Genomic DNA, 27,785 nt, shown 5'->3' on the forward strand with positions numbered 1-27,785 from the left:
AAGACTAGAACTGCTGTGAGATGGAGGTTTTATAGAAGACAACCTCCCATTAACATGATACATCAAAGATGCAACATTAATGTACAAGGGAACTGATAAAAAATCACCAATCATCCAATGGGAACAGCAAACTGAGGGAGAAAAACACTTTTCTTTAAGATTCCATAAGTACAAAAATTCCTCACATCGGTTGGAAGCTCTAATTCACACTATGTGGCCCAAATCCAAAACCAAAAACAAATAAACAAACAAATTGTTATACTAGTGGTTCTTGAAATATTGCCCCAGAAACTACTGTATACCCATCACCTAAAAAGTTGTCAGACACACCAAATTTGTACCCTTTGTCAGACCAAATGAATCAGACACTCAGGGGCTGGGGCTAAGGAACCTGTTTTTAACAAGCCTGTCAGTTGATTTGATGTATGCTAACGTTTGAGAACCATTGCCTTAAAATAGGATTTTGGTTTAAGTTGTCTCTGGGTTGATACACTAAAAAGCATAAACATTGCTAAGAGAAATTAAACTCCATCTAAATAAATGGAGAGAGTTCCCATAATCATAGATTAGAAGATTCAACATTGTTAAGTTATTGATCTCCACAAATTGACCTAAAGAGTCAATACAATCTCAAAGTTCCAACATATTTTTTATGTAGATATTGAAATCCCGATCCTAAAATTTTTTAAATACACAGAACTTAGTATATTCAAAATAATTTTCCAAAAGAAAGAAAGAATAAGGGCTTTTCTAGTTGATATCAAGGCTCACTATAAAGTTAAGGTCATTGACTGTTTTTGGTTGACATAAACACATAGATCAATGGAACAGAATAAAGGTCTAAAAATAGGCCCAAGTATATATGACCAACTGATAATTGAGAAAGGTGCCCAGACAATTCAATGGATAAAGAACAGTGCTTTAGTAAATGGTACTGAAAACATCAAATAGACATACGTAAAAGTACCAATTGTAACCCTTACTTCATACCACACTCAAAAATTAAGTTAAAATGGATCATTGATCTAAATTTAAAACTTAAAATTACAAAACTTCTAGAATAAAACTGAAGAAAATCTTTGTGAACACTTAGGAAAACAGTTCTTAGGAAACAAGAAATAAAGATTATAGAAGAGGGAGGCCTGGGTGGCTCAGTAGGTTGGGCATCTGACTTCAGCTCAAGTCATGATCTCACAGCTTGTGGGTTCGAGCCCTGCGTCGGGCTCTGTGCTAACAGCTTGGAGCCTGGAGCCCGCTTTGGATTCTGTGTCTCCCTCTCTCTTTGCCCCTAACCCACTTGCATTCTGTCTCTGTCTCTCTCAAAAATAAATAAACATTAAAAAAAATTTTAAGATTGTAAAAGAAAAAACTCATGAATTGCACTTCATCAAAAATGAAACTTTTACCCTTTAAAAGACACTATTAAGTGAATAAAAAGTTAAACCAGAGATTGTGGAGAACTCATCACATTATTCACTTAAAATTAATAAATTTTATTACAAATTCATGAATTTATATATTCTTAAACACTTAAAATTGATGAACATTATTATTCATCAATAAAATTTATTTTTAAAAAATTAAGTAAAATATAAGATAAATTATAAATGTTTAATAAACCCCAGAGCTCCTAATATATGAAGCAAACTTTGACAGGATTGAAGGGATAAAATAATCAGCAACAAAGTAATAGTAAGAAACTTCAATACTCCAGTTTTATAATGGTAGAAAAACAGACAGATAAAGCAATGAGGAATTTGAGGATTTGAACGATACTTGAGACAACCTGGACCTAACAGACATATACAGAACACTCTACCCAACATTTCTACCAACAGCAGAATATGCATTCTTGTCAGCTGTACATGGAATATTCCATCAAGCCATGAAAGACATTGAAGAACCTTAAATATATATTAGGTAGTGAAAGAAGCCAGTCTGAAAAGGCTACATACTGGATTATTTCAATTATATGACATCTGGGGAATTCATAGGGAAAGGGCATCTATCTTTTACTTCATATATTTCTATAATTCTTGAAGTTTATACAGTTACAGTTACACAGTATTTCTCTACCACTTTTGCATTAAAAATGCATATCTGGAAAAAATTAAGTTATCCATGCTCAATGTAAACCATTGCAAAGTATAAGGAAGCAAACATAAAAATGAATGAATTTTATCATTATTCCTCTCTTCCATCCTGAAATAACCACTTTAAATACTCAGGCATATTTTCTCCCAATGGTCTGTCTACTCTGTCTGTTTGTGTTTATTTGTGTGCATATTTATACATTGAGGAAATGATGTATATGCAATTTTGTGTCTTTCACTTGACATAATATATCTTCAAAACTTTAAGGATTTTTCAAATAACATATTATTTTATCCTGTTGATATGTTTTTATTTATTTATTTATTAAAAAAATTTTTTTCAACGTTTATTTATTTTTGGGACACAGAGAGAGACAGAGCATGAACGGGGGAGGGGCAGAGAGAGAGGGAGACACAGAATCAGAAACAGGCTCCAGGCTCTGAGCCATCAGCCCAGAGCCCGAGGCGGGGCTCGAACTCACGGACCGCGAGATCGTGACCTGGCTGAAGTCGGTCGCTTAACCGACTGCGCCACCCAGGCGCCCCTGTTTTTATTTATTTAATAATCCCCTTATATTTAGGCATTTAAGATGTTTTGTTTGTTTGCTATCATAACTCATTGTTTCTTTAGGATAAATTTCTAGTAGAGGAATACTAGGACAAAGAAATGAGCATTTTTTTTAAGGCTCTTGTTTCATATTGCCAAATTGTCTCCCAAAAAAAGTTGTACCAATTTTTGCTTTCATGAGTGTTATATGAGAATGCCCATCTTAACATACTCCTTTACAAAATCTTAAATATTTCTGAAGAGTCTATCAATAATGGAAGTCATGTACTACAAATGGATAATGGAGGAGAAAACAGAGGGTAGCTTCTTTTCATGTGAAATATGTTGTGGTTTAGCTCGTTAGCATTAAAATCAAATCTACTCTTGATCACAGCTCCCCATGGCTTCCACCCTAAAATATCAACTCCCATGTTCCTTATTATCACCAGCATTATCTTCATGGTATGTCTTAAATCAGAGGACACACAAGAGCTAGATATGACAAGCTAGAGTTTGAGGTTTTGTTTTAGGTTTTACTTGGTTTAAGTGTTAATGATAATATTCTTGGTTGCATTTACTTTCCCATAAATAATAACATAAATTTAAAAGTTTGTCACATAACAATAATCTCACTCCTAGTTGAATATTTGTGAATGAAGAAAAATAGCATTAGTTACTATGACATAAAATCGGTAGAACAAGAAATGGTCTGGGTTGAAACACTGGACACAGCAAGCTAGCTCTTAGGTTGGTTTAGAGTTATATTTCTCACTTTCTGAATATATTGAAGGAAGCTTCACATTGAAGTAAAGACCAAGGAATCACCTACTATGGAGAAATGAAGGCATCCTTTGAGGTCAGCCCAATAAATAGGCTACATCATTTAGAGATCCCACAGGAGTTCCATGTTAGATAAAATTCTTAGTTTAGCCTTAAATAGTTGGAATCAATAAGCCATTGAAATTCCCACCCTCTAAATGTAGACATGAAAATACCACTGGGCATCTGCCTGCTCGTCTCCATGGAGATGTTTTGATTAACATCTGGTTGCAGTTGGGCTCTTGCATCAAGAGCTTGACCAGAACTTCACCCTTCTTGTAATGTCAGTCACATTTCATGGCTGAACTCCATGAGCTTATAAATTTTGTTTTCTTATTTTTCTCTTTATCTCCCTTTTGGAATATAGACTTTTATGTACATACAAAGTGACATGATAATTCAAATATGCCTCATTTTTTTTATCTTTTAATTTTGCATGTGAATTTGTGGTGTGTGTGTGGCAAGGTTGCACTGTTTGCAGGAAAATGAAGGATATTTGTTGATAACACCAAATACCTAGATTACTTTGGTCTTCCCTTACAAAGGGATTCTTCATTGTGCTTATTTGCATGAAAATAAAATGTTGCTTGCCCTCTGCCAATATATATTGTGTTGCAGGCAAGTACTAGAATCTTTTTTTTAAACCAAATGTCCCTATGCTAAATTATTTCCTTTTGCTTATTGAAAACTATCATATAAGAATGTTCCCTTACTCTCTCATTAGAGAAACACTTGAGTTAACAGTTTGGTAAGCACTGCTAGGTTGGGGGGTAAAAGGGGTGGAAAACAGAATTTAAAAGAATTCTGTCTTTTAAACAGATTCTCTCTATAGGTGGTTTCTTTGTGAATAAGTTTCTTTGTAAGTAGGCAGATGGATGTATCCACAGAGACTGTGCAGATTCAGTAGATGAATGATGTTGTAAGACCCCATGTCTCTGTTTCTCCATTGTTATGCAAGGACCCTGGGTGAATACCATTATTTGACACAGGCTGGCAGAAGGGCCAATGCATGCATGGGGTCCTGTTTTCTTGCTTTCTGCGGAAAAGAGATGCTTGGGCTGGAACACAGCTAGACACACTAAGGATTTGGGCTTGTTCTTTTGTTGCTCTCTTTTTTATATAGTAAGGCTGAGAGCTGCCTTGAATGGACTTTGGGCTCAAGCTGCTGGCAGCCTGAGCTTAGGTGCCAGCTATTTAAAGGGGAGTTCTAAAATGCCAGCTGCCCATCATCTAGAGATCTCAGGGCCCTCAGATGTATGAGAAGTTAAGTTTTGCATAGCCTCCCCTTTCTGACTGGGAAGCCTAGGGTACTAGCTAACAGTTCTCAGTAAACTAAGAAATATCCCTGAGGTCAACATGAGAAAACCCTGCTTGTCTCCATGTTCCATCTCTGAATTGAAATATTGTTGCTAGTACCTATCTTTTTGGTGAACCTGTGGATTGGTATAATGACATACAACAGATCCATGTGAATGATTTTTAAAAATTAGACTTAGCTATGATGGAAGTAGAAATCTGTGCCATGGCATGTTGGTAAATGTTTAACAACTGGCTGGTGGTGGAAGGGAGCGGGGAGGGTGGAAAAAACATGATTTGTGGGTTTTGCCTATTTCCTTGGTGTAAATACTCTGACTATGCCCAATTTTACATAGCCAAGTAAGATCACTGAATGTAAAATTGGGAGTAGAACCACACAATCACCTCCTGCAGATTGGTAGTCAGCATCCCACTTACACTGTTTATTAGCCGGATAACTTTTCAGTGCTAGATACCATCAACAAAAGATAGTTATGTCTTCATTCACTATAATAATCCAGAGACATGTATTTCCTTTTGTATTTTGATGACTTAACTTTCACTTGTGTTCAGTTGTGGGACAACATTTTATAGTTTAGGCTTTTAAACATCTTACTGTTATAAACATGAGATAGGAATAAAACAGTTTCACTGAGAAGTAACAGTTCTCTTCTTGCCAACTATGGTAAATAGCTTTAGATTTGTTAGAATAGAGTGATTCTATTTTGGCTATAGTAAGGTCTTCATTTGAAAAAGATGGTTTAAACTGAAACCTTTAGTTTAACTATAGCATGTCTTGTTTAACTATAGCATGTCTGAGTACTTTTCAAGCCTCTTCTCTTATTTTTTCACTTAAAGTCAGGTGAATTCTACCTAGAAGATATTGTATAAAATAGGAGAGTGGGAATGTTAATCCAATGTCTAAATTGAGGGTGGGCCTCCTGATGTCTCTCTACATATCTCGCTTGATCATAAAATCCCCAGAGAGAAAGATTACATAATTTATCTTGTTCAGTTGGATCTCTCAGCCCTGGGCTTCTTGGGTAGCAAGAGACCTGTGGGGAGAGAAGCTGAGTCAGGGAGGCTCTAGCCATGGCCTAATAACCCCAATGCTAGTCCTCAAGCACCAGCTGACCTCTGGGAAAGAGAGTTTGGCCTTTTTTTTTTTTTTAGTCTGTACTCGGGTGTCAGCTCACATTGGCCAGTCTTTTTAGGGCTGTCTCTCTATTTAAGTGGCCTTGTGCCAATTTTTTTCTTATTTAGGGAATTTCCCTTTTTCCCTCCATGTCCTAATAGGGAAACCTCCCTTTATCCTTGCTCAACCTTCACTGACTTTTTTGAAACAGCTTAAGCAACCTCCCTTATCTTTTCTCATTGAAATATCCTGTCTGGATTGTTATATGTACATAGAGGTGATAAATGGTTCTATTGTTTGATATTGCATTGCATTGTATTGTATTGATATGTTGTAAGTATCCAGCCCTTTACTGAGATTTTTTGAGGTGTGTCAATGGTTCTGATTCCTTGGACTATGACTCACTTAGTCTAGACCATGGCATCACTAGGGTTTGTGAGAAATCAGCTCATGCCCCACGGAGAAGGTGGGTCAGGGTAAATGATGCACTATGTATATTCTAGCAGGCACTCATGATCCTATATGATTTCTGCATAAAGGTGGATCCTCTCACAGTGTTGAATGCAGAGTGAGAGCTTATGATCTAGAAAGGCAAGGAAGACTAAAGGAATACATTGCTGGGTTTTTGCTGTTTATACCAGCTGCCAATATTTTCATCTTAATTTTTGGTCTGAGTTTTTCATCTAATGACTTCCAGGCCTGACCCGTGCCCTTTCAGCTGTGCTGAGCTGAGATTACTCACTGCATTTGACTTTATTTGTACCATGTCAAGATCTTGTGCTTCAGTCTCAAGGGCCCTGGAATCCTCTGAGCTGGCTGCAGAACTATAGAAAGTAAACGAAAGACAAAATTGTAAGGAAACAAGTCCTTAGCCAAATCCACTAGTCCCACCCTGAGAAGAACTTATTTTACCTCTAGTCAGTGACCAAATGTGGGAAAGAGAAAAGAAGCAATAGTAAAGACTCAAAAACCCCTTATAATGCTGACAGCGGTCTTTCTAGCTCTCCTCTGAACACTGTTTCCTTGAAGGAGTGGGCTGATCACTTTCCCTGATTATATTGACTGTACGTAAGAGTTTAGGAGGGATTCATGGTGGCAAACTTAACTTGCAAAAATCAAACATTATATGCAATCTAAGGGATGGTGGAGTGAACTGTGGAGATTAGATATCCATGTTCTAAACCTAAGAGAAAGTCAGTTGTGGTTTTGTTGAACACATTCGCTTATGTGTCCCAAAGGAACAAGCAAAATTCATCACAGTGATCTTTAACCCTCAGAACTATTCATTGCTTTCTATTTATTAAACAGTTGAAGGCCCTATGCCTGAGTTCCTGGCCTCACTGAACATGAATAGTCTAGCTATGAGACATGATTTTATCCATTGTTGAACAGTGGCATCTCAACAAGCCTTTCCAGCTATAACAGCAGAGAAAAGAGCCAGAAGTCACACAATCTTGATTGTCCAGGACCCTAGACAACCCTAGACAAGATGCACTTTCTGTGGCAGTTACCCTACCTCTCCCTCCCATCCAAGTCTCTTCAAAATATTCTTTTTTTGTCTCACTTGGAAAGCGTTTGCATGTGAGAATTCTCAAATATCTAGTGTAAATTGAGATACAGATCCTTTTTCTGGGACAATTCACTTACACAAGGTTTCAGGAGCATTTTCACGTTACATATTCTTTGCTATGTCTTAATATAAGAACAGAAGGGTGTCTTACTAATATAAGGACTGCCACTTCTTTTCACAAACACCAGCAACATATGTCCTCCTGGACTGCAAAGTAGGCATAAGTTTTATTTTCAAAGATGCTGCCCTGCCTCCTTTTGGGAACAAAGGAAGGTATATATTTCCAAGGATCATGAGTCCATCTCAAGAAAATAATGTGGCATATCAATATGATTTCTTTCCTAATGATAAACATCCTAGGTAGAGGTTTTTGACCAGAGTTACTCATAGAAATGTAGTTGCCTTGTCATTGTGAACATGCACTTCGTGTGTCAACCTCAGTACACGTGACAGAATGAAGCAGTGAGAAATAAAACCATGTTAAGAAAGAGCCAGAAAAATGTAAAGGAAGGAGAATGACTCAAATCAGGAAAGGGAGAGGGTGGATGGTACCTCTGGAGTTGACCTTGTCAAGAAAAGAACAGTCAGAAATCAGGGAGGGAACTTTTCTTCTGAAGGATGAGTGACACTAAGAAAGTGGTAATGGGCTGAGGTAAAAACCAATGAGGAACACCATTGTAAGGTTGACAGTGCTGGGCTCCGAGTAGTGTGTGGTGTAGTTGCACATTGTATAGGGACTGCAGTACCCTCTAGGAAAGGGGTTCTTGGATGAGAAATGGCTCACAGAGCACTTGCAGCTCTGAAAATGCCCTATGAACAGAAAGATTCATCCCAAGGGCAATCCGTAGGAGCAAATCTTGCTTACTCCATGTTTGGTAGGGCTGGTCAGAAGCTAAAATATCCAAGTTCCAACTTCTTCCAGAGACTAAGTCTAGCCTTTTTCTACCAGAAGCCATAGGCAAGAGCCACAAATTCTATCTGATGTGACCATTCTTTCTAGCAGGCTAGCTATACTGAGCCTGCCTCACCTCTCTAAGTGGTAAAAAGAAGAGTTTATATCATTGTTTGTCTTTTTTCTAATTTTAGGTACTTAAAATTTAACCATTTATTATTAAGCTTTTATACACTTTAATTTCCATTTAGGAGATATGCTCTTAATTTCTTAATTTTGTAGGCATGGAGATTAGAAAGATGTATGGGGCACCTGGGTGGCTCAGTCGGTTAAGTGTCCGACTTCAGCTCAGGTCATGATCTCGCGGTCCATGAGTTCGAGCCCCGCGTCGGGCTCTGTGCTGACAGCTCAGAGCCTGGAGCCTGTTTCAGACTCTGTGTCTCCCTCTCTCTCTGACCCTCCCCCATTCATGCTCTGTCTCTCTCTGTCTCAAAAATAAATAAACGTTAAAAACATTTTAGAAAGATGTAATAAAATTATATTCAGTAGAAAAATATGTTGTTAAGCTTCATGTTTATTCCTTATAAGAAGGCTGGCATTTACAATTACAGAGTTTTCATGTCTCCATCCATCCTGGTGCCAAGAGGAGCAAAGGGAGGAGGTAGTAAGAGTTGCCCAGTGGCAGCCCTGTTCATTTGTGAGAAAACTGCTCATCCCATGCTCTTCTCTGTTTTCTGTGTTCAAGGCATGGGGTAATAGAGGTTTTCTCTTATAATGTTTCTGGGGGCCATGAATAATAAAAAGGATAACAGCCGCTCATTTTAAATATTATATACTCTATCAATGGCTTTAGTCTTTCTCATGTATATTTTTTTGATACATAAATTAAGAAGCTGTCTCTGATCTCTTTGAATTGTCTACATAGAGTGTAAGTAAGTACATTTTTTTGGTGGGAGCTGAGCAAATATTATGGACTTACAAAATAGGAAAACATGTAATCATGGCTGCAATTGTGGGTGAGAGGTAAATATTGTTATAACTAGTATTTGCAAAGTGATTTAAAATTTGTAAAGCACTTGTGTGTGCTTGTTTACATTATACTTTTAGGTTTCCTGAAGAGTACCTATTTTCATTTAATGCAGTGTTCCTAGGGGAAGCTGGAGAAAGGCATATTGACATGAGTGAGATCTAACTACTTTTTTGTTTTCCTGTTGCTTCATTCCAGCAGTGACCATGTCCAGAAAAAAGCTCCGTTTTTATATTAGTCGGGAAAGACTGGTTTAGCTTCAATGTAACAAATTCCCAATTCTCTGGTTATTAGCAAGAAAGGCTTATTCCTCCCTCATGCTTTATGACTATCATGGGTCCCCTGGGGACTTCTCCATATGCTGACACTCAGGGGCATAGGCTAATGGAGGCTTCACGATATGGAGTATTATCAGTTATTGTGGCAGTGACTGGCATTGTGGAAATTCACATATTGGTTTTTCAAGGCTTCCACCTGGATGTGACACATGTCACTTCCACTCATTTTGTGCCTCTGACTGTCCTTGTGACAGTAGGTTTCATTGGCCATAACAAGTTACTCAGTGGCACTTAACTTTGAGGATTTGGGAACTCCAACTCTACCGTGTGCCTGAAAGAGAACTGTAAACATCATTGAACAATACTAAAAATTACCAGAGTTTTATTGATAGTGGGCCTGGACCTTGGCAAATTGTGAGGGAAGAAAATTTTATTTGTGTGCTCCTGACTCAGTGTCCTTTATCTTCTCTTTTCCCTGCTCCTTTTCTTTGACACTTCAGTTACTCAGGGCCCTTTTCTTCCAATATCAGACCTGGTGAATATTTTATATTTTTGCTAGTTTTTTGAGCAATTTTAAGGTCAATATTATGTACCCAAGACTATTATCTCTGATGATGGAATTAAAGCCTTTCTCCAGTAATGTTTGGAGAGAGTTTCTTTTCCCGTGGAGCAGAGTTAAGCATTGAGGAGACAGAGGCAAGAGGATGATCTCCTCAATTCACACACCCTGTAGATGAAATACATACATCTGGCTCTGTCAGGGGAATAAAACCGGCTGACATGACAGTCTCTTTTCTCAAAGAGAAATATTATACTACTATAGTATACTATACTACTATAAAATAAGTAGTGAAGGAAACAAGTAGAAACATAAAGCCACACCCATAAGCCAAAATGACGCCCCTCATCTCCCTGGCAACATAGGAAGCATGTTTTAGTGTGTGATAGACAAGATTGCAATGTATTTTCCTCTTAGGACTACCTTTGCTGCATTCCAAAGGGTTTGGACTGTCGTGTTTTCATTTTCATGTGCTTCCACATATTTTTTATTTTCTTCTTTCATTTCCTGGTTGACCCATTCATTTTTCAGTAGGATGTTCTTTAACCTCCATGCATTTGGAAGCTTTCCAAATTTTTTCTTGTGGTTGATTTCACGTTTTGTAGCATTGTGATCTGAAAATATGCCTGGTATGATCTCAGTTCTTTTGTATTTATTGAGAGCTGTTTTGTAACCCAGTATATGATCTATCTTGGAGAATGTTGCATGTGCACTCAAGAAGAATGTGTATTCTGCTTTTGGATGAAAAGTTCTGAATCTCTCTGTCAAGTCCATCTGGTCCAGTGTATCATTCAAGGTCATTGTTTCTATTTTGATTTTCTGCCTAGATGATCTGTCTATTGTTGTAAGTGGAGTATTAAAGTCACCTTCAATTACCATATTCTTATCAGTAAGATTGCTTATATTTGTGATTAATTGATTTATGTATTTGGGTTTCTCCAAGTTGGGGGTATAAACGTTTACAGTTGTTAGCTCTTCTTGATGGGTAGACCCCTTATATGATATAATGTCCTTCTTCATTTCTTGTTACAGTCTTTAGTTTAAAATCCAGTTTGTCTGATGTAAGTATGGCTACTCCAATAACATGATAGATGGTTCTCCATCCTCTCACTTTCAATCTGAAGGTGTCCTCACATCTAAAATGAGTCTCTTGTAGACAGCATATAGACGGATCTTGTTTTGTTTGTTTGTTTTTTTAACCCATTCTGATACCATATGTCTTTTGATTGGGACATTTAGTCCATTTACATTCAGAGTGATTATTAAAAGATATGGATTTAGTGTCATTGTGTTATCTGTAGGTTTCATGCTTGTGGTGATGTCTCTGGTCCTTTGTATTCTTTGCAACATTCCACTCACAGAGTCCCCCTGAAGATCTCTTTCTGGTTTGGTGGTCATGAATTCCTTCAGTTTTTGTTGTCTGGGAAAGCCTTTATCTCTTCTTCTATTCTGAATGACAGTCTTGCTGGATAAGGGATTCTTGTCTGTATATTTTTCCTACTCAGCACAGTGAATAATGGCCCCCCAAATGTGTCCACATACTAATCCCCAGAATCTGCAAATATGTTATCTTTTATAACAAAAGGGGATTTGTATATGTAATTAAATTAGGGGTCTTTTAATGGGAAGACTATCCTGGAGTATTTGGACAGGCTGAAAGAAATCACAAGGGCCAGGGGAGGGGATGAAGGAGTTCCAGGGATAGAGATGATATGACAACTAAAGCAGAAGTTTGGGTGATGTGGCCATGAGCCAAAGAATGTGAGTGACCTCTAGAAAGTGAAAAAGACAAGAAACAAATTCTCCCCTAGAGATTCTAGAAAGAACAAGGTATCTCCTAACACCTTAATTTTAGATCTGTATGAATCATTTCCAACTTGTGATCTCCAGAACTGTAACAGAGTACATTTGTGTTATTTTAAGCCACTAAGTTTCTGGTAAGTTGTTATAGCAGAAATAGGAAATTACTGTATAGAGAGTTAAAGAAAATATGGTCCAGGGGGTGCCTGGGTGGCTCAGTTGGTTGAGCGGCTGACTTCGGCTCAGGTAGTGATCTCACAGGTCGTGAGTTCGAGCCCCGTGTCAGGCTCTGTGCTGACAGCTCGGAGCCTGGAGCCTGCTTCAGATTCTGTGTCTCTTTCTGCTCCTAACTCACTTGCATTCTGTCTCTGTCTCTCTCAAAAATAAATAAAAATTTTAAAAAGAGAAAAGAAAGATGGTTCAGAATGGGCTTCAGAGTCAAACAGAGCTAAGTCCTTGGTGAGTCAGTTTCTCACTATGAATATTGGATCAATATACAACTTCTCTACTCCTTAGATTCCTCACTGGTAAAAGTAGAGCAAGTTAACATCGGCCTGTGAAGATTGTTGTGAGATTAAATCAAATGTTATTTTTTGGGCCCAAAGTATGACCTCACTGTATGTTACATACATACAGAGACTCCTAAGCATGACTACCAGGGATGTGGCAATACATACAATAATAATAATGCTTAATATCACCATAGAAATTTATATCTTCCAGAGTATTTCTAATTATACAAATCTCGTGTAATACTTAGGCTTCATGAGATAAGTTAGAGCTAGCAAAGGCCAAATGGAAAAGATTCTAGAATTATTTGAGACACATATGTATAACATTACTAGTGTAGATGGCTTCTTGGAGGTCAGGTGACATTTGAGCCAGTATTTGTTTTTTTGTTTTTTTGTTTTTTGTTTTAATATGAAATTTGTTGTCAAATTGGTTTCCATACAACACCTGGTACTCATCCCAACAGGTGCCCTCCTCAATGCCCATCACCCACTTTCCCTTCTCCCCTGCCATCAACCCTCAGTTTATTCTCAGTATTTAAGATTATCTTATGGTTTGCCTCCTTCCCTCTCTGTAACTTTTTTCCCCCCTTCTCCTCCCCCCGGTCTTCTGTTGAGTTTCTCAGGATCCACATATGAGTGAAAACATGTAACTTGAGCCAGTATTTTATGGAAGAAGTTCATTTCAGTTCAGAAATATCTACTAAATACAAAATGTGTATTATATATCTACTAGGCAGCCCACACTGTGTCAAGCCCTGAAACAAAGGTCACAAGTGTTGTCAAAGAGAAGCACAGTGTATTAGGCAAGAGAATGGCATTTGCCTGGCTGCATAGTGTTCTGCCCATTACTCATTAATGAGCATCACTTCTAGCAGACAATGATTTGAAGGTTTAAAATGTTATCTCCTGGAAGAAGGTTGTTTTGCAATTTCAACAAAAACTTTTTTTCATTATGTTTCCAGAAGGTTAAATATGTTATGGCTATGGAGAATCAAGAAGGGTTCAAATGAAATTAAGAGGCATTTGGCTTTGGCTGAATGTTTAGACTCATGGTTAATTGCATGGGCTTTGGTAAGAGATAGACCAGGGTTCAAGCCCCAGCTACTTCTTAACTAACCGTGTGATCCCAAGAAAGTTGCCTAACTTCACTTCCCTCCCTGTGAAATAGAATTAAAATATTACCCACCCTTTCAGTTTGTTTTGATAATTATAGTACGTACTCAAATGTTACCCATTATAATAATTATTCCAAGCCAGAACTTTAAAAAAAGATATTAGTTTATTAAAATGGAAGTTATTAAGATGTTTCTTTAGAGTAAATTATTAGGAGAGGGTTCTCTGTTCCCTTGCCCTGTTTCTACAAACAGCCTCAAAGCACACGTCCTCTTTCATGTATTTCTTTAATATCTATATTTGTTTATTTCTGATTTGGGGAAAAAATTTAAGGAAACAGAAGACCTATCCCTTTGATATCAGGGGTAAAATAAAGGAAACAACAACGAAGCCACAGGATCTTACCTAGTTTAAAGGAACACATTGCTATTGTTATGCTTGGTTTTGACTTGCTTCTTTTAGAAATAACTCCAAAGTCTTTTGTTTAAAACAATCCTCTCACCATTTTTAATTTTAATTTTTTCCATCTTTAGATTGGAAGTACTTTACCTCTGTGTCTTGCGTGGGACTACCAAAGTTCCCCACTCCTGGCTCCCATATACTTGTTAAACATTTAATTGCAGAAATCCATCTTCAAATATGAGGACGTTCATGAGCTTGGACATTTTGACTTATTTTTGGTCCACTTTTGTTGTTTTTTATATAAATATTTCTAGGTGGCCTCATGCAGGTTCCTGTATGGTTCCCCCTACAAACTTGTTTTGAGCCTGAATACTTTCCATTTATAACCATTCCATGTTTCCTACCCCTTGGCCAATTTAGATCCAATGCCCTAGTGTTCTTTCCATTCCGTGAGTTGGGTGACAGCTGACGTGGTGAGTAACGGATGGGCAGCTCATTTCAAACCATACTCTTGCAACATTGAGAGTAATGATCTTAAGGAAAAACAAAACAAAACACAAATGAGGCTTCCATCTTGTGGAACTGGTCTCCTTTCTCTGGACCTCCTCCTGGGCAATGGAAACACTCCTAGTAGGCTGCGTTGGTTAGCACAGTTACTTCTCTGTAAGTTGTTTCTTAAGCTGGGTTCCCTCTGCCTGTTTCTAACAGAATGTCTTGCAGAGACCAGACATTTCTCACTGCTCTGCCAGGCTCTGTCTGGGTGATAGTGTACGTGTGTGTGCATGTGCATGTCTGTGACTTTAAGAAGGTACAAAACAAGAACCAGAATCCTAATGGAAACTGAGTAAAGCTCCGTTTAGATATGTATAGAGGGCTCTAAGATGCTTCATTCCTTAGTTTTGCTTCTGAAGAGCCTCTTTGACAAGGGTTTCATATTAAGATTTGAAGATGATGCCATGTGTTAATGCGTATACTGAATCTGTACTCCACACTTCAGACCTTCCTCCTCAATACTGTGTGGGTGAAACTAAAATTCAGTCTCATCCTCCCAGAAAATAGAGTGTTGTAGAAGATTCACTTTATAATTGCCCATAGAAAAATAAGAAAATATTCCATATTTTTATGTTAATTAAAGTTAGCTACATTTCAGTGGGTTACAGTATAGTATATTTTTAACTGGCTCACCTTTGAAATAAAAGTCAGCTCCATCAAAATGCAAGCATTTGTCAGCTTTGAACTATGTATTTCTTTCACACTTTAGAAAACTATAGAAGATTCCCAAGTTTCCCAAATAAAACCACTTGGGCTATAAGTTCATTGGTATGTTGTTGAATCAGCTGTTGAATCAAGTGTTGGGGAAATATTAGGAGTAGAGACAAAATTTGTCTTACGGAAAATATGTGACCTGAAATTTATTCAGAAATAAGACAGGGTGAGAAAATATTGGCATTCCTATTGCATCCCTTGTCCCTTACCCAAGTAGACACTGCTGACCAAGCTCCACACATTTCATCAGCATCTTTCTGAACCCAGTGTGACAGTGGTCCAGAGAGGACTCCCAAACTTCAAGATAAGACTGAAATGTTCAGCTAAAGACTTGAGGTAATTGTTTCCACGGCAGCTGCTAGGAGTTTGTCTTGGGACTGTGGGGCTCCAATTTTGTACGTTTTTCCAATTTATCTCGATTGGGAGGGAAAATTTGGCATCATTAAAAATGAAATGAAAATATAACATGTTCATACATCAAGTCTCGAATTGAACATCTTGTCTTCCAGAAAGTCCATTGAGAATCTCCAAATGTAGTTAAATGACTGTTAAAATATTCCTACACTGCGTCACTTAGCTCAGTATAGTGGAGTCATAGGTCATTTGATGTGCCTATCACACCTAGACTCTTTGCGTGGCCTTTGAAGGCAGGTTGGATTATAACTGTTAATGAGGTCCAACCTGGAACCAAAACTGTGCTCTTCTTACAATCAGGCCTGCCTAGAGAGCAATGGCTCAAGTTCTTCAGCTGTCTGCTTATGTAAGTGACCAAGAAGCCCCTTTGGAAAGAACTCATCCTAAGAAAAAGGGAAACTAGGATATTCTGAATTCATACCAAGAGCATCAACAATTCCAAACACTGTAGCTGTACTACAGATTCCCAGCTCCTCTAGGCTTTTATCTGTAGGATAATTTTGGTTAACAAAACAAAACAGTTTTAAAAAACGCAGTTAAAACCAGAGTTGTTGTACTGAAATCTCTTAAGTATATTGAGGGTTCCAAGTTTTAGTAATACAAGTGCCAGAATCTGGGGGTGCTCTCCAAAACACTGAGCGCTAGCAGTCTCTGTGCTGCCCTTGGGCAGGTGGAGACGAGGGACCCCACCTCTGTGGCCTGGATCTGGAGAGGAGAAGAACAGACAGACATCACATGGTAGCCCAGATGCTTCAGGGTACAAAGTATCTCATAGTAACCATTTAAGGAGTTCTATAAATGTCTGGGAGGAATTTGAGAAGTGTTTAAAGTTCCCCCAAAATGTTAGAGGTCAGAACCAAGGAAATACTAGTTTAGGACTCTTGTTTTCTCATTTTTATCCTCCAGGTAGGATGGCTTGGAATATGTGTATATGTTGTGGTGAAGTCTTTAATGTTAAGGATAGCATCTTATAGAAGTTTAGAGTTTTTAATTGGTTAATTATTGGCAATAGGCATTATATAAAGCTTTTGTTACTAATTTCCATTTTAAATAAACAAAACTTATTTTAGTTCCAGAATGATTTCTTTCAGGATCTAGGCAAATGGGCCTGGGATTGATTTGCATGAATATGCATTTTGCTCACTTGGGGAAAGTCTTGAGTCAAGGCAGCATGAATACTTCATCACAGATCTCATTTTCAGAAAGTGCATTAAGTCATTTCATAAACCTCCACTGGCCATAAGAAAACATCCTTGTGTACAATTTTGGCAAGCAAAATCATTATTTTCAGTTAACTATTTCTTTTAATACATGAACATTTCTGTTCTTGGAATAGTCACAAATTACTTTGCAATGATAAACTGCAACAGAGTGAATTCTTTCATTTTATGAAGGACTTCAGGTTCGGAGGCTTTAAATAAATATAAATGTGAATATGAATAATATAAATAATACAGATATAGATAGTATAAATATAAGTATAAATATAAATATCTGAAAGCATGGTATCCTTTCATATTTTAACCTGACTGAGAAGAATGGAGGAAAAACTTTTACTGCTGTAAGACATGTGGTGGAATTTTTTGATGGGCTTTGGCTTCTCAGATCTGGCCAACTCTCAGATTCTGCTAAAGTTTACTATGAAAAAGGTCAGATGATTCAAATCTTCTCCCAGAGGAAAGCATTCATTGGAAGGTACTGTCATTAAATGAGTTATTTAATAGTGACCTCTCAAGTTTAAATAGTACTTTATATTTTCAAATTTCTTCTATGTGCCTAATCTCGATGGTTAAAATCTTGGTGGTCTATCTTGTTCCTCATATATCTTTAACTGGGGTCTATTGGCTTTCTCTGGGCAGACATTTCAGATCTGGATAATGCTTTCTAAAATTTGATTAAATTTAACTAATTGGCTTAAGCACACAAGTTATAAATACTATACATAGTTTGTTTATATTCATCACTATGTAGCAGGTCCCTAGTCTGTAAATTGCCACATGAGGGCTATCTCTCCAGCTATTCTATAGTCAAATATTGACATTATCACATTTTCTATTCTTCTTGGATCTGCACACACTCTGTACCTATGAGTAGATTGTGTATGTCCTTGGCTTTAGGCAGGGTATGGCCCTTGTTTCTGCAGACAAACACTATAGGATATATCCAGAGTCAAATTCCCCCAGTTCTTTATGACATTTGGCAACGGAGCTGGTAAACTTCTCCAACATTAAGATCTTAAAAAGAATAAGCTCTTCCAAAGGAGGAGACATAGTTGTTTATTTGATTTTTGCTAAAGTACAAATGAAAGTTTCAGCTAGAGTTTTCCTGGCATGATCATTCTGAAAATAAATCCATTTAATTGTTATCTTTTAGTTATCAATTTCAATTTTTGTCCATTTTATTTCAGTGTAATCCCTACTGCTTCTTGTAGAGACCCATGGGACTGAACAGACAAGGTCATTAGAACCATCTGGTCTAGGGTCGTCATTTCTCTAATTAACGTGGTCTAGGAGGACATAATGAAACACACTAGAGATAGAGCAACACCAGAAAGAATAATGGAGTTATATTCTAACCCATGCCTGTAATATCATTATGTACATTTTCCTAAGAAAAGTTTATATTTCCAAATGCAGAGGTAGAAGTGCCTAATAGGTTGTTAAATCTATTCCTTCAAAGAAACCTCTGGGTATATGGAAGAATTTAGTCTGAAGCTTAGCCAAGATTCTTTTCTTTTTTACACAAAGAAAAGATTTGAAAGATTTGGAAGCAAACACTTATTTGTGGGACAAAGCTTGGCTATAAGAAAAACAAAATGTTTTCGGTTTTCTTCCCAGTAATTGCCCTAGAAATGGAAAATCTGATCAAATCACTTCTCATTTTCAGACTTCATTGCCTCCCTGTTGCCTTTAAGATAAAATTGAAACTTCTTAGTATGGTTTATCTGGTTCTATATGATCTGTGCCAGGCACTGTAGTAGATCCATCAAGTGTGCTCTGTATGTCATTCCTCACAAAATCACTGCAAGTGATTAGAATTGAGAACACAGAGACTCAGAGAAGTTGCCCAAAGCTACACTGCAGTTATATGAGCATAGGATATCCAACATCAAACACTGTCTAATAATACTTTACTGGCCTTCTAACTTCCTTGCAGAAGTTACATCAAAAATGCCTGGAGATGGATGGATGGATGAATGGATGGATGGATGGGATGGATGGATGGATGGATGGATGGATGGATGGATAGATAGATAGACAGATAGATAGATAGATAGATAGATAGATAGATAGATAGATGATAGAGAATTCAAATGGAAATTTGAAGGAAGGACTGGTTTGAGAATATAATGATGAAAATGGGCTAACTAAATGATCTTTATTATCTCACTTCCATACCCCAGAGCATAGAAATCTCTAGAGAAAAATTTAAATCCCTGAAGTTACATTGTATTTCTTTTTAGCTCACAACATGTGTATTATTAATTATGATTCTTCTCAGAGCAGTAGATTTTACTTAAAAAAAAAACAAACCCTAGGCAGTTAAGTCTAAGCCTGTATCATCCAGTATGGCAGCCACTAGCCACATAAGTCTACTGAGCACTTGAAATTAGTTATTTTGCATTGAGATGTGCTGTAAAGTTAAAATAACACACCAGAGTTCAAAGAATGTGAAAAATAGGCAAAATAATCTCATTAATAATTTCATTTTGATTACATGTAGAAATGGTAATACTTTGGATATATTGGGTTGAGTATATTGTTAAAATTAATTTCACCTGTTTACTTCTTAAATATTACTATATAATTTTGAAGTATACATGTGGCTCACTTTATATTTCTATTAGTTCTAGTGTAGGTTGAAGTGGATTATTTTCATATTCCCTTCCCAGGAGGCATCGGTTTTAAGGAAGAATTGGAAGAGAGAAGCATCTTATAAAAATGCAGAACAAATTCACATTTGTTTTTTTAATCTGAGGCTTACTGGGGACAGTATCTCTCCAACACATGTGGCCTGAGAACACAGTTGAAAACAAAGCTGCCAAGAGTACTGGCTGTGGCTTCCAAGAGCTGTGATTTCCTAAGGAGAGCAGGCTGTGTGTCCTAGAGGAGTTTTGATCACGTTTTCCTTTCTGTGTGTTCAAAGCAAGGCAGTATCCATAGATCAGGAGAATATTAAGAGCAGTGATGAATGCCCCAAAGCTCAAAGAAACAATTTCCTGTGATATATCCTGGGTGAGGCAGGACCTAGCTGAGAATAGAATTCTGTAAAATCATTTAGGTGTGTCACAGATGGTGTCCCTTTTGTATACTTCCAGTACGTACTTTAAACTTGAGTTCTTAATCTCAATATGCATCTGTCTGACTTAAAACATATAAATGTAGTCACTATAAATAAATGGCTGAAACATGTTAGGAGTTTCTTTTTCAGTAACAAAAAAATCCAAAACAAAATTTTCAATTGATAGGAGGTTCTTTCTTCTCTGGTGGTGAGTTAGTGACTGTGGCTTTTTCTATCTTGTGGCTTCTCTCTTTTAACAGATGACTTCCAAGGTTATAGTGCTCAACTTTATCAAGTTGGGAAGAAAAGTGCTTGAAAGCCACAGTTCTCTTAGTTAGAATCCAGTCGTAGTCTATTTGTGGGTCCTGAGAGAAGAGGACCATTTTACTGGACATACAGCAGTCTCTTACATACCCTACCCTTCTCATTCACCAAATACCAGCTCTGCCCATACATAATGCACACTCATTCTTTCCCAGGTGGGCAACCAATATTCTGTCCACCAACCACATCTAGCTTAAAGTCTATGATGTACGGGTCATGTGTAGTCATCTCATTTGTTTATATCTTGAAATTTAGCATCAGAAATTTATCTCAAAGGTAAATTGATGCCAGGACAGTGGATTTCTTTGGTAAGTTGAGTCCAAAACAATTTAAGTCAGCTCTTTGACATCATTTGGAAAAATTATAATTGTTTGGTAGCTTTTCAATTGATTGGGTTGGAATCCTACAAATGAAAATCGCAGTGCAATGTTGTATTTTCTTTACCACAGGAGCCTAGGGAGTCACTAAACCACACGTTCCTCCCTATTCCAATTTTGCCATCACTCTACACATCTCAGCTTCAACATCCAGGTCTTTGTCATCTCTAGAAGTCATAACTAAGCATGGACAAAAACTTTGTCTCAAGGTTTTTCATATATTTGTTTTATTAACATGGCTTTTCTTTTCAGGAAGTATGTATATGGAAGGCAGGAGCAAAAAAGAGCAATTCTTGCTTAAGTAATAGGGTATCAGCTCTGCCCCTGAGTTTCCAGATAGCCTCTGTTCTTCGATGGAAGAGGCTTTGACCATTCTCCTGAAACCGAGTACTACCTGCCATTCCAAGGCACAGTGTTTCTCTTTTCCCATCTTCCCCAGCATGTAACAAATATGAATAGGAACAAGAATATACCAAATGAAAACAAATATATTTCATTGGCTGCTCTAAGAAGTGGGCCTAACTCCTCTACTTGCCAGTGTGCAAATCTAGTAAATTATTAACCTTTCTGAAACTTGGTTTTCTCATTTGCACAATAACAGTCATCTCCTTCAGACATTTGTAAGAAGTCAACAAGAAGCATCTGAAAATGCAGAGCAAGGTACCTAACCCATAATAAGATCTTCGTGATTGTGTCTTGTTAACTTTCTTCAGTGTCCTTCCAAAACCCTCGGAACTGTGACACCTCTACTGCACCCCCCCACACACACACACACACTTTGTGGCTTTCATTATCCTGATTACTACTAGCTCAGGCTGCTGATGTTGGACATGCTTGTTAAATCCCTCCTGCTACATCAACATATCCTTGGCCCTTATCTGAAGACACTCAGGAGACATCCTTCTTCCCAGTGTTCTATCAATTAGTCCCACCAAAATTCAGGTCATCTAACCCAAGCCCACTTTTGTTTTATGCCTGTGACTATGGGTAGCAAGAAAATCAGCAGTCACACTTACTGAAGACTAAATGCCAGCTCAGGGAACCAAAAGGAAACTTGGATCTGGTGAGTTCATGTGAGTGTGTGTGTGTGTGTGTGTGTATGTGTGTGTGTGTGCGTGCGTGTGTGTGTGTGTGTGAGAGAGAGGGAGAGAGAGAGAGAGAGAGGAGAGAGAGAGAGAGAGAGAGAGGGAGAGAGAGAGAGAGAGATGTTGAGCAAGAGAATGGACACAAGGAAATATAACTAAGAGGAAGTGTTATGAGATTTTTGAATAAGAAGTTTGGATGAAGAAATCCATAAGCTAGAGGATACCTGGGAACCAAATACATGTGTAAGTGATATAGAAGCAGGAAGAGAGAAATAAAGAGAAGCCAATAGGATGTATCATTGTGTTAATATGAAAGAAGGGAATAAAAGTCAGGAATGTAGTGGGGAATGGAGAAATAGAATTAAATATGTATATCCACAGGTTTTAATTCCGTCTTTCCCTTCCCCACCTGAATATATATGTATGTCCAATTTTGTGGAATTGTGTCATGAAAAATAAACTGCTTGTTCCAAAAGCTTAATAATTAGGGATGAATACAGGAAGAGAACTCAGTGCTCTCTATGCAACTCCCCCTCCCCAGGGGATAAGTGTAGCTCTGGTTAAGCAATCTATATATAGAAAAGGCCAGTGCCCTTAGGAGATGAAGACTTAATTCATGATTAATTATGGCCGCTGTCCAGTTCAGGAAGCCCTACATCTGCCCTTGACCACAACCTTACAAGGCTGGATGCCATTGCCTTATATGGACCTCCCTTGAAAAGAGAGTATCTTTCTGGAGTACCCACAGATAGTGCAAGTGGGACCCAGTTCATCTTCAATTCAGCTCAAATGCAGAGGAAAGGAGCTTTGTTTTGGTAAGGACCCACGAGGCCAGAGAGAAGCACATAGGCTCATATACATGGACTTCCCTTTTCAATAGAAAAGTACCATTGCTCTGTGGTGGTTCAGCCTCTCTGTGAAAGCTTCTGAGACTGTCTCAGAAGGGACTGTTTTCTGATACTAGTCCTATTATCACCCCGTTTTTACTTGGTGACTCAAAGTATATGACCTGGCATTCCCAAAGCTGTGCCTTTATCACCACTCTCAGAGCAGAGCAGCTGTCTTACCCTCCTGACTATCCTCTGGGGGTTTCTCCTGGCCATTTCCAATGTAGTAGAGCTTTTTAATTCTAATGGAGATGGTTCACAGGAAAATAGTTTCTTTGAATAACAAATGCTTTGGCCAGATTCTGGCTCCATAAACTGCCCAGTTCCAGACAGTGTGGAACACCCTCAGTAGAGTAACAATATTGACAACCCAAACAACTAGTGCTATTATTATTATTGCAATTATTCAGGAAGATGAAATCAACACTGCTCCATATTTCAAGTTTTCTTTGGGAATTTTAACATCTGATTTGGAAACAGATTTCTGATTTGTTGATAGAAAGCAAAGGGAAACTTTAGTAACATCTCTACAGCCTTACAGAGAAGGAATGCAGAATCAGATTAGAATATCCTGCTCTCCCCCTTTCCCCAAGGTGTATAGCAGTGCAACTCTGGCACGTGTGGCAAAGAGAAAGTGGTAAGAAGCTCCGAAAACAAAATCTAGCCAAAGGTCATTTCATCATCGCTTTCCCTCTGTACCACTTTGGGACTGAAGCATTTTTTCAAATTGTGTATCTAAAACATATCCTGAAGGCTTAATAGCATCACTGATTAATCCTGCTAATAGCAATTGCACTAACCCCAAGGAGTTATGAAACCACTGGTAAAGAAACTGGTCATTTTAAAAAAGCGTTTGTTTTGAGAACATTGTAGATTTTCATGCATTTGTAAGAAATAACACAGAGAATTCCCGTGTCCCCTTGACCTAGTTCCCCCCGGTAGTGATGTCTGGCACATGTAACCTCTGTAAAACTGTAGTTAAATATCAACCAGGATATTGGCATTGACACACCCCACTGATCTTATTCAGATACAGATTTCTCCAGTTTTACTTAGGTTCATTTGTATATGTATTAAGTCCTATGTAACTCTATCACATGTAGGTTTGTGAGTCCAACACCACAGTCAAGATACAGAACAGTTATGTTGCCACAAGGGTCTCTTTTATTGCTCAAATCAAAGGAGCATTCCTCACTGAATGGTTCAGGGGAATATTTGTAACTGAGGTATTATAAAAGAGTGAGAAAAAAAAAAACAACCACATCCTGAGCTTACCAACCAGTGATTATCATGCTTTCATAGGACATGAAATTAAACAGTTACTTTTTCTTCTCCTTTAATTCACCTGACAACCATTTGGAGGATAGTGCTAGATACTAAAAAAAGTTATTAAGACACATGGTCCTTTAAAGAGAGAGATCAAAATAACCAATGTTATTTCAATAAATATAGTAAGGGAATATACAAAGAATATTTCAAACCAGTAGAGCCAGGAGAAGAAAATATTCAGTCAACTAACATTTACGGTTCTTTTCAATACGGCAAGCACTAGAGATACACAAATGTGTTAGACTTGATCTAGTTCAGGTTTGTCTGGCAAAGACACTGTTCCTTTTTCTTTCTACTCAATTCTTCCCATCAAAATAAAACCAGACCAAATGCTGAACACAAACAGAGACAAATAAAAAGCTGGCATGGCATAGGTCACAGACAAATGTAAAAGCTGGCAGAGCCCCGTTTGGATTGGAATAACTTTCTAAGGACAAAGAACTATGAAATTAGCAAGACTCTCACAATTCAGACACACTTAGTAAATTTGGAATTTTTACCTCTAGCACTTAAGACCATCGAATTGGAACATACATACTTAGGGCATTTAATTAAATAAGTGAATTTTGCTCCAGCCTTGTCATGAAGAAACTTTGAACAGTCACACTAAAAATGGATGAATGAGATCCAAATTATCTGGTACATAACCTGACAAGTAGGGTATAATATTCCAGAGATAACAGTGATTATGTGTTTGTTTCTGCCTTCACAACTGTACTAATAAAATATCACTTTGTGGAGAGCTTCTTAGCTGTATAAAAGAAATGTAAACATCGTCCTTTATAGTCTGTATGGAAAAAAAGAAGTATTTACACAAATCAGTGCAGTAGGCATTGAGGAAACCATGAACTGTGCATGGCTCATCACAGTGGATGAATGTTATTTAGAGAAGGTAGACTTTGAATCAGACCCAAGAATTGGATAGGTAAAGAACAGGGAGTAAATGTGGCCTTTACAGGGAAATTAGATAAACAGGTGAGGAAATGAGTACCATGGATTCAGGAACAGTGAGAATCCAGGCTAGCTTAGAGTGTAGAATTCATATATGGAATTGTGAGTGGTGGGTCTGGGGTCAGATCAAGGATTCAAACCCCTGATGCCCCACTTAGTTGATGTATGAATTGGGAAGTGAATTAACCTCTCTCTGCTCAGTGCTGCACCTGTAAAATGAGGTGCACTTTGTACCTAATTCATAACTATAATAACTATCACCACTTAATTGAATTATGGTCAGTGCTAAATGAGACGAGTTGCAAAATCACTTCTCTGATTGCCTTGCATAGAAGTGCTTAGGACTATCATGAGACATTGACTATGAGACAATTTTTTTGAGACCCTTACATGTCATCTTTAAAAATTTAGGTTTTAACCTGGGAGCAATGATATGCCCATTTTAAAAAAGAACAGTCAGTGGTAAACTCTTAGAAGCTATGGAAGGCCGTTAGGCAGGCAATATTGAAAGCAAGTATGGATGGAGACAGGGAAGAACCTGTCTGTAAGTAGGGAAACCATATCAGCATAATGTAAGGAGAGTGTGGTTTAGAACAGAAGAGGGAAGCTTCAAAGGAAAACTATTTGGACTTAGGGGATGCTACTGCTATAACTGAGAAGATAGAAGTGACAAAACCAGGCTTATTTTTTCAAATTCTGAGAAATCATGCTCATGAGTTAGATGAAGAAGGAAAAGAATAATGAGGTGATTTCTGGATAATTGAAAGTGAGTGTGGAACATTCTGTACCAGTTAGGATTTAACCATTCCACCAGAAAAGTAGAACCAGTAGGAGAGAGATACATATCTCTCTCATCTTAGATATCATCATTCATCTATGTATATGTGTATATATGCAAACACATATAAATATAATCTAGGCATAAAAATCTCATGATTTACACATGTATAATTATATATTACTTTATTGGATGGAATTGACTTACACAGTAGTCGGGCCTGGCTAACCAAGCCTCCAGTCCACAGAGCAGGCATTCTGGAGGGGGTCACAAGCAGGCAGGAATCCCGTGAGCTCCAGCTGGAGTTTGAAGTCCACAGAAAGATAAGGTTTGGGGGAAGAAAAAGCATGCATGCCTACTTGTTGTTGCTGATTTTGGGGGAAGGCCTATTCCCTCTTTCTCCACCACATTAGAAACTACAAATGTTGGTGAGGGTGTAGAGAAAAAGGAACTGTTGTACATTGTTGATGGGAATGCAAACTGGTGCAGCCACTGTGCCAAGCAGTATGGAGGTTCCTCAGAAAGTCAAAAATAGAACCATCCTGATATCCAGTGATCGCAGTACTGGGTATTTATCTCCCAAATGCAAAGACATTAATTCAGAGGGATACATGCACTCATATGTTTATTTCAGCATCATTTATAATAGCAAAATTATGGAAGCAGCCCAAGTGTCCATTGAAAGATGAATGGATAAACAGATGTGGTATGTGTCTGTATGTGTGTGTGTGTATGTGTGCATGTGTGCACACTTTTTTTTCCAACATGGATGGATCTAGAAAGATAATTCTAAGTGAAGTAAGTCAGAGAAAGAAAAATACCATATGATTTCACTTATATATGAAATTTAAGAAACAAAACAAATGAACATAGGGAGAAAGAAAAAAGAGAAAGAGAGAAACCAAGAAACAGACTATAGAGAGCAAACTGATCATTACCAGAGGGGAGGTGGGTGGGGGAATGGATGAAATAGGTGGTGGAGATTAAAGAGTATACTATCATGATGAGCACTGAGTAATGTACAGAACTGTTGAATCACTATATTGTGCACCTGAAACTAATATAACACTGTATGTTAACTACACTGGAATTAGAATTAAAACTTAATAAAAAAAGCAAAGAAGAAGAAAGTGCTTCCATCTAATTAAGTGTGCCTCCCTCCTCCTCCCATGTCCCCAGGATAATCTTCCTTTTGAAAAACTCATATCAACTGATTTGGGAATTTAGTTACATCCCTTCACTGCGGTATCTACTCTAGATTTTGAGTAGTTTGAATAACTGGGAAAAGGTATATGTGTGTGGCCTACCAGCCTACCCTAATCAGAAACATACGAGAAAGGAGTCTGGGGAATGCAGTTCATCCCAGCCAAGTTCACATGTCACAAAGCCATCTCACATCCCATTGGAGATGACCTGTAGGTTGTGAGGAAAAGAAGCTCAGAATGACTTAAAGATGCAGAAAAGTGATAAGATTTGTGTTATTAACAGAGAGGTGATAGTAGAATTTGAGACAGGAATTATTCATCAGGGAAGAAGAGAAAAAGAAGTGTTGCCTTTGGGTATTGCCCACAATTAAGCTACCTTAACATAAATAAGAAAGGTGTAATGTAGCTAGCTAGTATGGTAGGGAGAGACCATTAGAGGTTAGGAACACAGAAGGCAAGAACATATTGTCACATCAATCTCCTGTGGATCCCCATTGCCTACAGAATATAAACACTATTTACTGAAACTGGTGTTCACTTCACTCAGTGACTCCATCTAGTTCCCTGTTTGCACCTTTGGCCACTCATTCGCCCTCATGACCCTTCTGCTCTAACCATATGTGTTTCAGCCACAACTTTCATGCTGTACTTCTTCTATCGGAATGTCCTTTGTCCTCATTTTTACCTCACAATCGCCTAATCATTATATATGTGTAGCCCAGCTCAAATACCACCTTCTCAGTTTTACCTTTCTCAATCCTAATTCCCTATCCTATTTAGAAATAAAATTTTTTTTTGTATTCTTCTGCAGTGGCACTTAGTCTATAAATATTACATTGTGATTC

Source organism: Prionailurus viverrinus, chromosome B3, assembly GCF_022837055.1.
Source record: "Prionailurus viverrinus isolate Anna chromosome B3, UM_Priviv_1.0, whole genome shotgun sequence".
In the NCBI taxonomy this organism is placed as follows: Eukaryota; Metazoa; Chordata; class Mammalia; order Carnivora; family Felidae; genus Prionailurus; species Prionailurus viverrinus.